Raw genomic sequence first — 19324 nt, forward strand, 5'->3', positions numbered from 1 at the left:
CACTCCACCTGCGCAATGCAGTGAGAAGCGGTCCACTCGTGCCTCTGCATAAGTAGCTCATCTGTGCAAAGTTGAGCAACTACACTGCCCACTCCCCCTTCTTCTCCACATTCGTACGGGGAATGTAGCAGTCACGTGATCCAGTGAGGAACCTCTTTGGTCAGTGTTATGGTTCAAATGAAGTGACAGTCTCCATTATTCTATGCAGAGTATTCTCACCAATATCTGCTCTATAGATATATTAGGAAAGCAAGACTGTATCTGGACAGTGGATCATGTTGTCAGTTGTGATCCATTCAGCCACTTATTTATTTGAGGTGAACTGTTTAAATGAAGGCCTTTGCAGTGAACTTTGCTGATTTTGTGAAAGGTATCTTCACAGTGTTTCTGCAATGTTAATATAATTTTCATGGTTGGTGACATAGTAAATAAATACTTGGAATATACACTCCTGATATTTTAACTTTGTACAATGACTTTCTTGTAATGTCTGCCAGTTGAGTTTGATGAGTATCTTCATAGGACTCTTGTGCTTATTAAATGAGGTCTTGATGAATTGTGCCACTCTTCTTTGGATCTTCTCTATCACCTCTATTAAATATAATATGGAAAGAGTCCCATACTGTTGAATGATAGTCAAGAATCACCTAAGAACCTATTTTGCAATACATTTCTGCAGTAGATGAGTTACACTTCCTTAGACAGTAATGTGAAAATGATAGATTGCTGATAATGAGATAGTGGAGATGAGTCACAGATAGGCACAACAAAATGACTCTAAAACAAGTAACCTTCAGCCTAAAAGGCCTTCATTGGAAATAGATAACATACAAACACGTGACCACAGTCTCTGGTTGCTGAAGCCAGACTATAGTTCCTGTTCACTACTGATTCAGCCAGAGATTATGGTCATGTGTAAGTGTGAGTTGCATTTGTGTGAGTTTGTGTGTGTAGGTTGTCTAATTGCAATGAAAGCCTTTTTGGCCAAAAGCTTACTTGTGTGGCAGTCTTTTTGTTGGTCCTGTCTGCGACTCAACATCTCCGCTACATGGTGAGTAGCAATCTACCCTTTTCATGATATTTTCATTATTCTATGCCGGAGTTTTCAATGTTTGATTTTACATTTCCTTAGGATTCTTCCAATGAATCTGAACCAGTTTCTATTTTTTCTACAACTAGGTTTATGTCAAATATCCACTTAAGGTCACTTTGGATGATAAGTCTCAGATATTTTACTGTTGTTAATGTTTCCAGTAACTTGCCAGTTATCATCATTTGCCCAATTTAATAAAACAGATCTTTCCACTTATTCATGCACAGTATGCTACATTTGTTGGTGAAATTTCAGTACTTGATGACAGTTTTGCAACCTGTGTCTCTAAAGTCTTCTTGCTAAAGGTGCCGTAACTACAGATTCTTATTGATATCACTGACGTTTAGGAAAAATAATGTGCTTTGGGGTGTCTCAATGGTTTTGTCTTGTTTTATAGAACTTATGTGCTTCCATTTGATTAGCCTTCAACAAATACTGTTTCATTGTGTTCTACCACACCGTACTCAATTTCAATGCCTGTAATTTTTTTCATGGAAAAAAATTTATTAATAACTTCACAAATTATTGTAAGTTGTGATTAAGGTTTAGAAGGAAATGTAGTGACAACTGCTCAACATTTGTATGGCGATTGTTATCTGTTCAACATGTTACAGTGTCCCTACATACAAAAAGTACAAAAGACTGAGTAGTGCACCTCATAGTTTCCATCTTTAACAACCTTTCATTACACACTCCAACCCATTTCCACAATTGAGATCACTTGCACATACTTGCAGTAGTGTACAAGTCACAGATAGCCAATTCAAACGCTGGTAGTGGAAAAGAATATTTCTCACCAGTTCTTAAATCATTATGAGAGAAGAGATGCGACATAAAGTCCCTGATTATCAGAAGCTGTAAGTGTCATAGATACATACCCAATATCTCCGCAGTGTTTGATGAAGTAATGGCATGTGATGTCATCCATAATAATCCACGTGTTGGATGTTTGTCTCATCTACCCCCTTGGTGCTATTTAAGAGGAGGTGGCTTTATGCTAGCAATGGGGTTCATCCTGTCACTCTCATAAGCACACCACCACCACCACCACCACCACCACCACCACCATCACCACACACTAAGGTACTTTCAAGCTGCTCCATTATCCCCAGTTTTCCTACTGTCATTCTGTAAATCACTGCCATATGCCTCTCAGTTGGCTCTATTCTCCACAACAGTCATTATACCTTCCCTGTTTTGACAATAGTCATTGTATTTTCCCATACCACTCATAGATAAAATCTTGAAAGAATTACTATTTATATGTCACTACTGCAAAATTTAATAACTGTTACTTAAAATATGAGGTTGTCAGGTTTAGTAGATGCTGTCATGGAATATTTCAGACAAGACATTAAAAATAATTCCAGTAATATGAATTTGACTATCACCAAAATAGCAGAAATAGTGTCCAACATAATGTCTTTAAAATCAAAAAACTTCTTGCGGTTATGATAAATATCAGTGAAGTTTATTAAAGATCATTCTTCAGAGTTGTGTAACATATTAAATTATTTGTGTAACCAGTCATTTACCACTACAACATTTCCTGATTGGCTGAAGTACACATTAAGTTAAGCTACGGTATATGGAGGAGATCAAGAAATACCATCAAATTTCAGTACTGTTCCACTCTACTGGCATTATCAAAAACTTTAGAAAATGTAATATAGAAGAGGCTTCTTAACCATCTGATTACAAATAATGTCTACCGGAAAGTCCTCAGAGGAAAAATAATGGAAGGAGTAAGGTAACAATTCACCATATATTTGATGTGTTCAGACATTGATAGGCATATAAACAAGTGCAGCTACTCATGGAGGTCCAGTGTAGACTGTAATTATTGTACAACAGTGAAACTTGACAGATATGATAATGCGTTAATGTGCATCTGACTTATACTATACAAAAATTAGCTCGTTTTGGCCACCAGATGTAGATCTGGCACTGTACAGCATCCTATCTCCTGTGCTCATACTGAACAAATTGTTTAAGTGGCAGGTAATAATAAAATCAACATTATGGCTTTCTCATTTGTTTAACATTTTCTGCCCATATCCCAGTCTTAATCCATTATATATGGAAATATTTCTATATGTTTTTCTTGCATTCGCAGCGCCAGATTTACACCTGGTGGCCAAACCTGGAACAGTTGTTTTTCGAATATAAATTGGTTCCGCAGTAACACATCCCAATATCTACCAAGTTTTGCTGCCATACAATGATTACAGTCTACACTAGAAATCTGTGAGTAGCTGCACTTTAATTACGACCAGCTGGTATTTGTTACCAAAAAATTAGACATTACATTTCAATATCAGATGTGAAATATTATGAATAATAATTGATAATATTATTGTATGGGAAACTGCTCCACTTCTGGCCTATGTGCTTCATATCTGTTAGATTAAACTTCAGAATTAAGCCACTGTTGTAAAGAAGGGGACCTGAAAGTAACAGTAATTCCTTTCCTCTGACCAAATTATTTGTAATTTTGGGTTAGAGGAAAGTGCATATGTGTTATGTATGAGGGAAAGAAGTGATATATAGGATGTAGTACACAGGGGATGAGTAGGATTGGAGTTTGGCAGGAAAAGGGTTGGTTGAAATCTTCATTTGGGTTGAGATAAGTAGGAATGATTGCAGTGGTTATTGTGAGTAGTTCTCAAAGATTATTTGATGATCTCTGAGAGGGACATAGTGAAAACTGCATTTGGAAAAATAGTGGAGAGTTTGCAAATGAGAGGCAAGTACGATGAGCTGAAGCAGGTGTGCACAAGAACTAGGAATAAACCAATGTGTTGCAACTGAGATAGGACAAACAAAAGTGTTGTCCAAAAATGTGTCTGAACCTTTAAAATAGTTCAGGATACAGATAAAAGAATGCAGATGAATGTGGTAAATCAGATAAAATGTAAGTAGTTCAAGAATTTGGAGGAACTGGTTTAACTTGGTTGGACTGAGGACCATACCATAAACAGCCTGGTCAAAAGTATCCAGACACCTGCTAGTGGATATTAATATGTTGTATGTCCACCCTTCACCATTGACACCTTGGACTGCACTGGAGACATTTTCAATGAGCTGTCTGAATGTCTGTGGAAAAATGGGAACCCAAGAGCCAAAACCAGAAAGGTGGTGATGTTGGACACTGGGGTCTGGAACGAACTGACATTCTAACTCTTCCCAAACACCTTTGGGAAGAGTTAGAATGTCAGTTCGTTCCAGACCTCAGTGTCCAACATCACCACCTCCACTGGGTTCAGATCAGAACTCTGTGCAAATCAATCCGTTTCAGGAATGTTATTGTCCCCAAACCATTGCCTTACATGTACTGTCATGCCGATACAATCGGTCGTCATCTCTGAACTGTTCCTCTACTGCACACTGAACAAAACGCTATGAAATGTGTTTACAGCCTTCCACATTTAGAGTTTTCTTCAGTACAGTAAGGGGACCACACCCTAACCAAGAAATCTCCCCCATACTGACTTCACTGTTGACTCCGCGCATGATGGTAGGTAACATTTTCCATACGTTACCAAACTCATTAAAGCGTCCATTGATTTGCCACATGGTGTAACACGATTCATCACTTCAAATCACTTACTTCCAGTCATCCACTGTCCAGTGGTGTTCTCACTTTTGACAGGATGTTAACCTCTAATTGTAACCCTATACACCACTTTGAACTTCACTTAGCATTGACTACAGAAATGTTTGGCTTATAGTGGGGCTGCTCAGTATTTGCTTCCCATTGTTTTTAACTAACTATGTTTATTCATTGTGGTAGGTGGACTGCTTGTAGTACTTCGGAACTCATGAGTGATTCCTTCCATTGACTTTGTGCAATTTCTTACAACCATACTGCATGATGCTTGATGATCCTGGTACATTAGTATATGAAGTCTGCCTTGTCTTGGTTTAGTGATAGTTGTTCTTACCTACTTTCACTTCACAGTTGCATCGTCAACAGTCAGCTTGAGCAGATTTAGAAGGGCTAAAACATCCTTGATAAAACTGTTATTAAGGTGACATCCAAAAACTAGTGTATTTTCAAAGTCATTGATCTCTTCTGACTGGCTCTTTCTACCATTACTGCTTTTTTATTGACAACACTTCACACCTCCTTTTATACTGACAGTTCTGCTTCTTGTGACATCTAGAGGTTGATCTTGCATTACATTGTGGTGCCCACATACTTTTTGATCAGGTACTGTATTTGCAAAGGTGAGGACAAGGCAAAAAGATAAGTGTCTCGACATATGACATAAACTGAGATAACTTTGAAACTATTTCCATCAGTGGATTAAGTGCTGGGATAAGTAAATTGGGTAAAAGACAGTTTTGTAAATGACCTGTGAAGTACAAAATGCGTAACTGAATATTTCTCATTATTTTTTGGTCATCCCTAATCTGCATAGAAATAAATACTTTCCACTTGATATTAGGTTACAATACTGCCATCTGATTGTGGAGACAAGTCTTATCAATAAATATTAAGTGTTATAAACGAATTGTATTTCATTTGCAGAAATGAAATATCAAATGATCTGCTTCAATTGTACATTAGACCACAACTATTTTCGAAATCTCATGTAATGTACTTTTTGGTGGAGTGTGCACTGATAGGAAACTTCCTGGAAGATTAAAACTATGTGCCAGACTCGAGACTTGAACTCAGGACCATTGCCTTTTGTGGGCAAGTGAGCCATTAACTGAGGTATTTAATAAATGTAAACATGGTACACAGTAGGCTCCAATGCGATTTTTATTTAATCGAGCCATAAGCTAATTTCGACTACATGTCATGGTCAAGCACATTTGTAACAACTGCACTTCATGTAATTTTCAAATCACTCTTAATTACGAATAATAGTATGATTAAATAAAAATTGCATTACAGCTTACTACAGACCATGTTTACATTTATTAAACATCTGAAGCCTGTGAATCGCCACAACTACAAAATTTTAAGGACTGAGCTATTCATACACCAGTTTACATGGAGGGATGATAAAGGCCAGAAACTCAATGTAAATATAGAACAAACTGCCTGGCACAGCAAGCAAAGGGCTAACAGGGGTGTGTGACTGAGTTACAACACAGAAACTCCCTTCTTATTGTTATGCTGCATACTGAAGGCTATCCACACATACTCAACCTGGTAAGCTTACCTGTTATCTAGTTGTTAATACTCTGCACTCCAGTATGTGAAAACTGACTAAGTCCTGCTTTTACACGACGACACTCCAGCAGGGTTTCGTACACTATAACATAAATAATAAACTTATCTGATAAAATATTAACATATTGTTGAGGCCCTAAGTCCCAAACTTACCGTAACACAACTGCTCTGCCACAAAGGACTTAGAGATGAAGTGTCAGAGCAGTTTTGGATCAGCTGGCACTAAGTCACATGATATTACCCAAGAGTGACCATCTCTTACCAATACAAGACAGTACAAACAAGATAATCAGCATTGTCCGACTTACTGATAGGAATGATACCATATTGCAGCGCTTGTTTTATATCAAATTATGTTGTAAAGTTACTTCAGACAGGAATGGAATACAAGCACTGCAGTATCATATTTATCCACTGACACTGGGGCAAATGACTTTCAAGTAATAATATCTCCCCTTTATGGGAATATACATAATGGAGGTACAAGTACAGGTTGCAGACTCATTGTTGACACTGTATGGGAGTTTGGGTCAGGCTACTGAGTTGTTCTCAGATAGCAAAACAATAAGTTGACCACTCATGATAAGCAGGAAATCTAGGTTCAAGTCCCAATCTGCCACAAATTTTGATTGCCATTTCATTATACAGCTGATGGTTGCCCATATTTGCAACTGCAAATACATTTCATGTATTACTGATAAAAGATTGAGCAATGTTATTATGTGACATAAACTTTGTTCATTTAACTACCCAGTCTTTGTCAACATAAAATCAACAAATACAAATCGTGTTTCACAACAGAGATGGAACTGCCATTTGACACGAGTGTTGCCTCAGTCAATACTTGATGGGTTCTTCGTTATACTGTGGTCTCTCACTACTATTTACAACTTTTTTTTGGCTCCTATGATGCCAGACAAACTTCTTTACTAATATTTTCACTCGTAGTAATATAGTGTGCTGCATCGGTTCCTCCAGTGGAGACTCTTTTGGAACACTATAAATAATTTATGTTCATGCTAATTCTTAAAAAATATAGTTTTTGGATGGATTGCGTTTCGTTTCCCAGGGTCCAGGGCCTGTGACAGATCCACGTGCTAGTTGCTAAGGGGTGTCGGTCCCACCAAACTGAGTCTAACCACAGGGCACAGTCTAACATAACAGTCACGACACCTCGCTTCAAATGCGAACATTTTAGGTTAGGCTTTGCCGTGACTGTTATTGACATTAAATGAAAAACAAGTTTGCTGTTACCAATCACCGTTTTATTTATTTCCACGACGCGTTTCAAAGGTTTAAACCTCCATCATCGGGTGGATTTACATTAGTTAGTATGCCATTTGTGTGTGTGTTGTGTTACGATTTTTTGGAGGAACTTGTGGCGCTGCCTCCAGTAGTCACAGGTTCCTTTCGCTGTCGCAACACATCACATGTATACTGTCACATTTGTAAACAAACGTGACACATCACATGTATACTATCACATTTGTTTACACACAGTCCAACATAACAGTCGGGACCACAGTCTAACATAACAGTCGCGACCGGCGACACTCACTGCTGTGCTGTAAAAGTTGTTGCCGTTTGACAGGTGGAGCGACACTAGCGCTCCAAGCGGCAGGTAAGGTGAACGTTAGACGAGTTGTAAGCATAATGTTTGTTTACATCCATTTCCTACGTAATTTCCGAATTATTCGAGTTATTTTCCTGCCTCCAAGAGTTTGTTTAGTATCGGAAGGCATATATGTTTCTATTAATGATTCTAAAATAAGCGCAAGTATGGACAAAAACCATGAATAGAGTGGCAAGCTACAACACATTCGTGAAGAAACACTTGTGAGTTGTGACATTGGACAGAATTGCAGCTTACCACGTTGATATCAAAAGAATAGGGACTAGTGCAGCAGGGGATACAACCCGTCGGCTTTGGACAATGACGTCACAAGTGGCCAATCGAGAAGCGATTCTTCTTAGTGTTGTAGCTTCCTTCAGTGGCTGATAAGTGTTTTTTGGCTTTTAAAAAAAAAAATCTCACGAGATAGAATAAACAGATCCACTTTATTAAGCAATCAGTAAAAAAACGAAACTGAAACGTAACAGCAAAAGCGAAAATGGTAAACTGCTCTCTGGCGGCTTGTGACGTCCTTGTCCAAAGCCGACGGGTTGTATCCCCTGCTGCACTAGACCCAAAGAATATAAACACACAGATTCACATGTAAGAAGCACAGACATGTACCTCTACACGCAAACGCGATCGTCAGCTCGTTTATCGTTCTGTAGGCCTACTGTGTGTGTCATTGTTGCCTGTTGCCGCAAGTACGACCTTAATCTTTATATTATTCAAAGTGGGTAAAGCAACTGCCAAATAGTGGCAGATATATGCTGACAACATCATAATGAGCTGATTACATTACATTTCACGAAAAACCAAATATTTGAATAATTTTCAAACAATCTGTCTGTAGGCGCTTTCCTTGCCCCGTAATAGTTTCGCTCGATCTGCACATTTTGACACTTCACACGCTTTTGTTAGACATGAACAGCTGCACTTAGTCTAACCACTTTATCGTCAAAGCACGTCTGTGGTGACGATTCGCATGAATCTGGCACTGCTACATGGAGAGCTGAACTGGCTGCTTCTGTGTCATGCGACTGTTTTACAGCTTTAGATTGACTGTCGAATATTTGTGGCAGTTCCCTCTTCATCGTCAGTTGAGCTGGCTTATTTAGGATGTCAAACAGTGTGGGTACTGCATTCGACACGACTATGTTATTGTCTGCGTTCATGAAGTGGTTTTCTTCGAAATGTAGCGGACAAAACCTAATATTATTATACAGGTAAACTGGGTCTTTCTTCATAAGGTCTTCTCGTCTGCTATTAACAAGCCATTTTCTGCTCCTAAAACGATACATTCATCATTTATACACATATAGTTTGCAAGTGAATCTCGACGATACAGTTTAGTAACATGATGGTATATACCTCAGGATCCTTAGGAAACCTAAAAAGAGACAGCTGTGGTGTCTTTTTCCTGTTGTTGCTGCAATTTATTGCGCTACAAACGGTCCCGATGGTAAAAAACATTGTATAAATCAAAATAATCAATCACTATTCGCTTTCACGATCGCGCCGAACTCACAGTTCAACCTACCAGCCGCTTGGGGCGCTGCTGGCGCTGTAGGCAACAAAATCGAAGCGAAGTGTCACGACTGTTATGTTAGACTGTGGTCGGGACACTTCGCCTCGATCGATTGTTGCCTACAGCGCCCCAAGCGGCCGGTACGTTAAACTGTGAGTTTGGCGCGATCGTGAAAGCGAATAGTGATTGTTTAATTTGATTTATACAATGGTTTTTACCAGCGGGAGCGTTTCTAGCCATAAATTGCAGCAACAACAAGAAGAAGACACCACAGCTGTCTTTTTTAGGTTTCCTAAGGTTCTTGAGAGGTATATACCATCGTGTTACTAAACTGTATCGTCAGGATTCACTTGCAAACTATATGTGTGTAAATGATGACTGTTTCGTTTTAGGAGCGGAAAATGGCTAGTTAAAAGCAGACGAGAAGACCTTATGAAGAAAGACCCAGTTTACCTGTATAATAATATTAGGTTTTGTTCGATACATTTCAGACAAAACCAGTTCATGAACGCAGAGAATAACAAACTCGTGTGGAATGCAGTACCCACACTGTTTGACATTCCAAATAAGCCACCTTAACTGACGATGAAGAGGAAACTGCCACAAAGATTCGACAGTTTTTATTGCCATTTCAAAAGTTATGAAGACAAATTTGGAAGCAAATACGAAACTGAAGAAGTTGGCTCATTTGGGCTGCTGATTTCTTTGGTATGTATTTCATTCACTTCTGTTGATGACATTATTTTGTTAGCACCTTGGTCACTGACAGTGTTTGAAAATTATTCTAATATTTGGCTTTGCGTGAAATGTAATGTAATCAGCTCATTATAAAGTTTTCAACATATTTCACCCACTATTTGGCAGTTGCTTGTCCCACTTAGAATAATGTAAAGATGAAGGTCGGACTTGTGGCAGCAGGCGACAATGACAAACATGGTAGGCCTACAGAACGATAAATGAGCTGTCAATCGCTTTTGCATGTAGAAGTACATGTCTGTGCTTCTTACGTGTGAATCTGTGTGTTTATATTCTTTTGATATCAACGAGGGAAGCTGCAATTCTATCCAACGTCACAAATGTTTCTTCACTCGATTCATGGTTTTTGTCCATACTTGCGCTTATTTTAGCATCATTTTTAGAAACATATGTCTTCAGATACTACACAAACCCTTGGGGGCAAGAAAATAACTCAAATATTTCTTAACTTACGTAGGAAATGGATGCAAAACAAACATTATGCTTACGACGCCTCTGATGTTCACCTTACTCGCCGCTTGGAGCGCTAGTGTTGCTCCATCTGTCAAACGATAACGACTTTTACAGCAGTGAGTGTCGCGACTGTTATGTTAGTCTGTGGTCTAACTTTTACTCCTGGTCCATCATTCTCTTAAGGATAAGTTCAAGATGGCGGCGAATATAGGTGTGAAAGAAGTTGTATCCTCAGTTTTTGTGAAATCCCTTAAGTTATCAAGCGTCAAGGCTAAAAAAATTTACCAGCAGTGCTCCACAAAGTTCGAAGTCCAGTGCTAAAAAAAAAAAAAAAACTACCGTGAAAAACAGTCCAATAAGAAATGTAATGTGTGATGTGCACCCTGACAAAACCAAACTTGTTGAAACTATTAATTCACTACAAGAAATTGTGCACAGATCAATGGAGGAAAAGAGATTGCTAGCTGACAGACTTAGAAATGCTGAAAGTGAACATTATAAACTAAAGACCACCAAGCAGACAAACAGCGGGTGTAACAAAATAGAAACGTACACAATGACCAAACATAACCTTAATAATACCGTTACTCCAATGCATGCTGCTTGGTACACTAACCATAGTGAACATTCTGCATCATCTACAGTAAAAAATTCGCGTTTGCTGCAACAAAGTTCTCTATCAAAAAGCCATCAAACCATAAACAAAGAGGAAAAGGACACCAAAATTACACAAACTATGCATCCATGTCAGCTGAAATCGACACTTGAAGATAAAAGTAATATGTTTCCAACACTCAAGAAGACAGCAAATGTAACCATCTCAACAAATGCCTCAAAAAAAGTGTTTTTACTGCTTGGTAGCCATCTTAGAGGTGTTGCTCACGAAATGCTAAACGCCAACAAAGAGGTAAGTACCCTAGGTTATATCAAACCAGGTGCTCTCATTGACCAAGTACTTTCAACAATAACCGATATTCCTCAAAAGATAACGAACAAAGACTACATCATGATCTGTGGTGGCTCAAATGACGTTCCACATAACGAAGGTTTGCATGCTGCTAATGTCTTAAAAGTAACTCTAAACCACTTGAAGCATTCCAACGTAATTGTAGTTTTCCACACAGCATGACGTACTACAATCCTTGTGTGTTACAAGGCAGTAATTCCAACAAATAGATGTTACGCAGATATCTGCAGCAATTTTATAAATACTCATAGGATCGAAACTCACAAATTTGGCAGAGAACTTGACACCACTCATGGTCTTCACCTTAACTGGCGTGGAAAAAATCATTTAGCGACGGTAATTTTTGACATAGTTGCAAAGTTAAGGAACAATGTGAACACAAAAGACTCAAATTTGCTTGAAGAGTGTACCAGTACATAAATAATTGTAGGAATGGATATAGGCAGACTACATTGGACAACTGGATGGTGAAAAAGAAAAAGAAAAAAGTGCATCTTCCCACTCTGCAAGTGTGTGGAAACAGACTAATTTGGAGAGATGGGTAGTAAAAAGTAGATTGCCCAGACCTTCAATCGAAACTTCTCTTTTAGAGAAAAGAGTGCAACTGCTTCTGCTAAACAAAAACTTGCAATTTATTATCAGAACATTAGAGGGCTAAGTAGAAATATATCAATGAGCTTATAATCAATGTACATGAGTCACAAGGTATAGATTATGCCCATTTTTATGCTTTTGTGAGCACCATATTAATTCTGGTATAGAAAAACTTACAGCAAACGATTATTACTTAGCTACATCATTTTGTAGAAAATATAAAGAAAAAGGAGATGTTGCCATTTATGTTAAAAACGATATCACATGTAGAGTAATTAATGTGGAGAATTATTGTTTAGAGCAACATTTGGAAGAGTGTGCCACAGAATTGTCCTTGAATAATTCCCATATATCAATAGTCACAGTATACAGAGCACCTTCAGGGAACTTTAGTCTCTTTTTGAATAACCTAGATGTTCTCCTAATATACATATTCAAACACAGGACAGATGTGATAGTTCTTGCGGACTTCAATGTTAACTTTCTAACAAATTCTAGAGACAGATCAGACCTAGAAAATGTGATGTTCACATATAATCTGGTTTCTGTGGTTAGTTTCCCTACTGGAATAATTTCGTGTATAACCACACTGATCGATAATATATTTATAGACCAGACCAAAGTAAGTAATACGACTAGCAGGCACGTCACAAATGCTCTATCTGACGATGATGGACGAAGACTTACTATAAACAGCACAAGTATTTATATGAATGACAGTGGCTCCAGTTGGAAAACAGTTAGGACAGTTAATGAAGAAACTATCCAGATATTTAAATCATATCTCCAAGCCTCAGACTGGGCACCTATGTATAATTTAGAAAATGCCAATTCCAATTACAGTGTTTTCAGTAATGAAGTGGCACTGAAATTTGAAAGCACCTTCCCAAAAAGGATAAACAAGATCCAAACCACAAAACATACCAAAAAGCTCTGGATAACCACGTATTAAGATTTCATGCAAAACGAAACGAGAACTGTACATTGCTACAAAAAATGCAGACAACCACACCCTGCTAAATCACTATAAAAATACTGCAAAATTATCCAGAAGTCAAAAAGTTTGTATCTGTGCTCCAAAATTAATAAATCTAGCAACGAAATCAAAATCATATAGGAAGTGATAAAGAGTGAGACTGGTGCAAATTACCCCAGTAGGTCCCAAAACATTGTTCTCAATAATGAAGATAGACAGGTATAAAATCAAAATACTGTGGCAAAGATTTTCAATGAGCATTTTGTAAGTGTTGCAGAGAAAGCAGGACACAATGACTCCCCTCAAGAAGCATTAAAAATACTGAAAGGTCATTTCCCAAACTCCATAGAGCAGATAGGTACAGGCCCTAAAACAGTACAGGAAGTAAGAAAAACCATTATGCCTTTAAAAGCAAACAATTCAACTGGTGTTGATGACATCTCTAGCAAATTGCTAAAAGCCTGCTGCAATGAGTTCTAGCTCATATATTCAATGCCTCTCTCAAACAAGGTATCTTCCCTGAAAGGATTAAATATGCTATTGTAAAGCCCCTCTACAAAAGAGGCAATGCCTCAGATGTTACAAACTATCGGTCTATCTCTCTTTTGACTACATTTTCTAAAGGTATCGAAAAGCTAATATTAGCCAGAATAGTCAAAAAAATGGTTCAAATGGCTCTGAGCACTATGGGACTTAACTACTGAGGTCATAAGTCCCCTAGAACTTAGAACTACTTAAACCTAACTAACACACACATCCATGCCCTAGGCAGGATTCGAACCTGCGACCGTAGCGGTCACGCGGTTCCAAACTGACGCGCCTAGAACCGCACGGCCACACCGGCCGGCCCAGAATAGTCAGTAACCTAGAAAAACAAGCAATAATTAGTAAAAACCAGTTTGGATTCAGAGAGTATATCTCCACGACTGAAGCAATATTTTCGTTCACGACTAACGTTTTGGGTGCATATTTTGCGATCTGTCTAAAGCCCTTGACTGTGTTAGTCATATAATAAATGCTTAGCGTGCCACTATGGACTCCAAGGACAAATGGGCAACTGGCTCAAATCCTACCTACAGGGCAGACAACAGAAAACAGTGCTAGATGATAACAATAGTCACATAGGAGGAGTAGAGCCCAACCATATATATAATCACCTACCGCTGTCCTGAAACAATGCAAGCAATTTTACAATGTTTGCTGATGACACAAGTATCGTGATAGACAGTAAGATACCCTCTGATCTAGAATTAAATGCCAACCATTTACTTGAGGATGTTCTGAACTGGTTCACAGTAAATCCTCCATCAATAAACCTCAGCAAAACTAATTATATTCATTTCCATTCTGGTCACAAAAGTCTATAGGAAATAAATAATATACATGAGAGCCAGCAGATAGAGACAGCAGATTGTTTGAAATTCTTGGGCATATATCTAGATAGCAGGCTTAACCAGGAACAGCACATCAACCAAACCCTGAAAAGGCTCAGCTCAGCAACATTTGCCATTTGGGTAATCGCCAAAATCAGAGACATTCTCTAGAAGAATCCTAGAGAATGGTAGTTTAAACTTCCTGAACTCGAGTGTTTGTGCCAATGTCCTGAATTAAATTCCAAACCTCTCCACAATCTCTCATGAAGAGAAGACATGTGACATTGTTGATGGTGATTCGTCCGGCAGATGAGGATGTTAAGCTCAGCGGCCCCCTTGATGGTTTTCAAGAGAATTAAGGTATGTGCCAGCACCGAGTTTCTACCTCTCTCTCCTCGTCCATGAAAACACAAACATGGCACCACACAGTACCAGCACTCACCACAGCCATCCCCTATGTACAAAAACACGCTTGACATGTCGTAACAGGTCAGAGAGGGCAAAGGCAAACCACCTCCACTCGGACCTTTCCCAGGATGGCATTTCAGGATTTCTGCTTCTGCTCCGTTCGCTCAGTTTATGAGCATGGGACTCTCACTTACTATTGTATCTTTGCTTGTAACAGAAATTAGAGCCATTTGCCACCACATTATGTTTGCTTTGCTGAGTTTGTCAGTGATCAGAGATTTTTGGTACCGTTAGGTAAAAATAGCCATGTAAATTGATCGATAGGAAGGATATCTAAGAAGCTAATTTCAGTCAACGTTTCGGTTATATCATACATGTATTTAGTTTGAAGAAGCATATTAGAAATACAGCCCACTTTTGCAACACACTAAGTGACACTTAGAGCTTTAATCCTATACATCCGTGGCACTGTCTTGCAGGTGCACAAAGATTTGCATTCATTTAAGTTTTATCAAAGAAATTTTTTTTTCAAAATTAAGTGAAACCAGAAAAATCTGTCAAAACAAGCTCAGTTTTAATAATACCTGTCAAAAAATCCGCCAACCGTCAAAACTAAATTTTACCTGCCACACAACATGAAATTCCATGAAATTTAACAGGAAATCCGTCAAGTTGGCAACGCTGGGTACGAGGATACTGGCTAGCTTTCCAGATATGTGAGTGACTCAAAGACTTTGTAAGTAATAAAACCCATCAAGTTGTCCTTGATTGCGTGTGTTTGTTAGAGGTGTGGAGTGTCCCAGGGAAGGATGATAGGACTGCTCTTATTCTCTATATACATAAACGATCTGACAGACAGGATGAGCAGCAGTCTGCTATTTGGCGAGTACACTGGTGTACAGGAAAGTATCATCGTTGAGTAACTATAGGAGGATACGAGATGACATCTATAAAATTTCAGGTTGATTTGATGAATAGAAATTTGCTCAGAATGTAAAAAATGTGCATTGATGTGGATACATACTGTTCGAACACAACATTATAAATGCGCTGCTTGACAAAGTCATGTCAATTAAATATCTACATATGATATACGTGTAGCACAGCACTACAAAATATACTCCTACAGATACAGTCGACCAGTAACTGAAACAACCCCAATAAAAATCTTGTCACCAGGAGAGTAGCCCTCCCCTCAGACTCTGACTTGTGGTTGTGTAGCCGCAAACACCGATGCCCAGAGAGTGACTGAGGACACATTACCCACCAATTGCCGAAAAAGGTTGCGGTATAATCCTCTCAAGTCTGCTGGATGACATTAGTGCTATTTCAGTTCCAGCCAAGGAGCCTCCTGCCCGCAATAATAACAACAGCAAACTGACCCCAGTACTTCAGTGGAAATATCAAAGAATAGTACAAATGCAAACCTAGATAAGTAGAAATTTTCCCCAGCATTCTCATGTCAAACGAGTCAAGTGAGATATCGGTAGGGTTTGGACGTCCCTGTCGCGCGATTGCAGGCAGAAGTTCATGAACGGGATAGCTCCTCAAGTTTTCTTTATACTGTACCATATCATCTCCCCGGGCATGGTAGAGAAATTTGCACAAGGCATGTGTAATCATCTCCAACCTGGTGGTTGGCACAAAAGGCACACAAATATTCAGAGAGATAGCATACCACCGTTGCAAATCTGTCATAACTCACAGACACCTACGCGCTCACCAGAGGAAATCTGTGGACTCCTTTGTGGATAAACATCGCTAACACTTTACGTGCCAAGCACATCCCTCTTCACTACGCTTTCTGAATCAATCAGAAGTATACTCCACCTCAATGCCCAACTCTGATGCTTTTAAAACTAGAATGGGTGAGTCCATTTTAAGTCAGGCAGCCTCCCATGTGGACTGAAGACACTTAATTACGTCGTCTAAACAAAATAAATACTGCTATATTACTAGTATTTATGTCATTACCGTAAGTCTTGCCTATTAACCACAAGAAAATACGACTTTGGTCATTGCTGTTAGCGTTGTTTCAGCTGGTCCACAGAGCTACAAAGACATTCACTGGACGGCTAGCACAGAGAAGTGTTTGAAAAAATTATTGCCACGAAAACTTATCTGATCTCTAATAATAGGTATCCTTCAAATGGGCAGGGCTGGTACCACTGACTTATTCCACACTACACGTGAACTGTACCAGGTATATCAATAATAAATTTAGTGACCAAATATAGCCCTGAAACCACGTCAGCGTTAGCTAGATGTGCCAGTGACCCAGACACCTAACTCTCGTCCTACTACACCACAACATCACCGTAAGACTTGTAAATGGGTGAGGAAAAACTCCTGAGTACATACATCCTCATCACACAAATGGAACTTACCAATGACTACAGAGCAGGAAAAAATTCTATTTCTGAATACAAATCAGAGACCCATGAATGTAAACGATGCCGTAAACTGCAGGCTTAGAGAGTTGCAGAGATTGAGTAGCATTTGCTAGTAAGACCATTCCCCAAAGACCAGACAAATTTTAAACAACACACACTCAACGATAGCTGGAAAACAGATTGAACATACGCAATAACAATGCTGTCAGCACCATATTTATGAGTGCTGCTTATATCTGTGGTTCTGCCGCAGCAGTGAATTACAGGGGCTAGCGTCGCCACTGTGAGCCTGCAGACAGCTCTGGGAATAGCGACTACACCTCGACCGTACTGTGCTTCTACCACTAATCCCAAGATCCACAACCTCAAAGCGCGGACATTGGCCGACAGAAAGTGAGGGCTGTGGCCTGCCCAAAGCCGATACATGGGAGAATCACTGAGCAGTGTGTATCGATAGGAGCAACAGATAAGAAATTTCTGTCCTCCCGCCTGTGATCTGAGCGTTGAAAGATTGAGACTGCCATTACAAACGTTAAAACGAAACAGGAGATGAGCTGCACTCACGCACTGCGAGCGACATGTCTCCGATCACCAGATATCACTTCCACCACGTGACCTGTCGTGTGCGAAACAGTCACAGGAATAAAACGTTCTGATATTGTTTTCAGTACACGTCTGTGAGCTACTGGATTTACTCATACAGTCTTATTAACAAAAAAAAAAGCATTATTTAGTAGCAAGAATTCATGTTGCTTGTAGGTGTTACAATAACATCATGATGTGTTGAACATTAGGATTTTACCATGAATCCACTACTCTCGCAGCTCTCATATATCGTTAGAGCTATATTAGTACCCCGTCTATGACAATGTCGATGACAAATTGCGAACCAGGTAGTATCAGAGTCAAGTTCAGAGCCTGAGACTTCTGGGAGGAATGGTAGCAGAGTTTATCAGCGTAGCGAGAATTTATTAAACTGATTGTATTAGAAAAAAGATGTTCTGAGACAAATGACTATGTATGACTATGTATGTTTGCCATTGTGATGGCAACCAATAAAAATGTGTCTGGAAACGTAACTGTTATGATTAATGTGTAGTGGAACTGTGACACATCTGGAAAGACGATGTTTCCACAAGCTACAGTTGCAAGGGCATAAGAAAGCTAGTTTCCTAGTCTTGGTTCTACAGGAATTACTGAGGCAGACGAAAATTTCACCATAACAAAACAGGCCGGCCGGTGTGGCCAAGCGGTTAAAGGCGCTACAGTCTGGAACAGCGTGGCCGCTACGGTCGCAGGTTCGAATCCTGCCTCGGGCATGGATGTTTGTGATGTCCTTAGGTTAGTTAGGTTTAAGTAGTTCTAAGTTCTAGGGGACTCTGATGACCTTAGAAGTTAAGTCCCATAGTGCTCAGAGCCATTTGAACCATTTTTTAACAAAACAGCGGCCAGTATCGCTGTTTTGTGTAATTGATTTCCACGCTAAAACTATAGAGACAGAGCGAATAGTTTTATAAACCATTTTTCATCCTGACTAACTTTTTTAAAGGATACTATCACGGTATTTCATCTAACCATTACCGAATAACCCATTGAAACTACAGTCGTCCACAGTATGTAAACATCCAGCTAAAAAACATAACACTTATGTATTCCAGTTTTAGGAATCATAACCAGAAAAGACATCATGATGAATCATTAGAGGTCAGCATTGTCTTTTTTTAAAATTCAGTATCAAGGTATTAGATCTTGCCATTATCGAATAATCCATTAAATGTGCACTCTTCCACCTCATGTAGACATCCAGCAAAAAATACAGGGTGTCCATAAAGTCCATGTACAACTTAAAAACGGCAGTTGTTGAAATATTTCAACAAAATTTCTTTTATTGTAATCACTGTTTACTGAAGTTTTTGTGTATATATATATATATATATATATATATATATATATATATATATATATATATATGTGTGTGTGTGT

Source organism: Schistocerca americana, chromosome 5 (genome assembly GCF_021461395.2).
Source record: "Schistocerca americana isolate TAMUIC-IGC-003095 chromosome 5, iqSchAmer2.1, whole genome shotgun sequence".
Classification (NCBI taxonomy): Eukaryota; Metazoa; Arthropoda; class Insecta; order Orthoptera; family Acrididae; genus Schistocerca; species Schistocerca americana.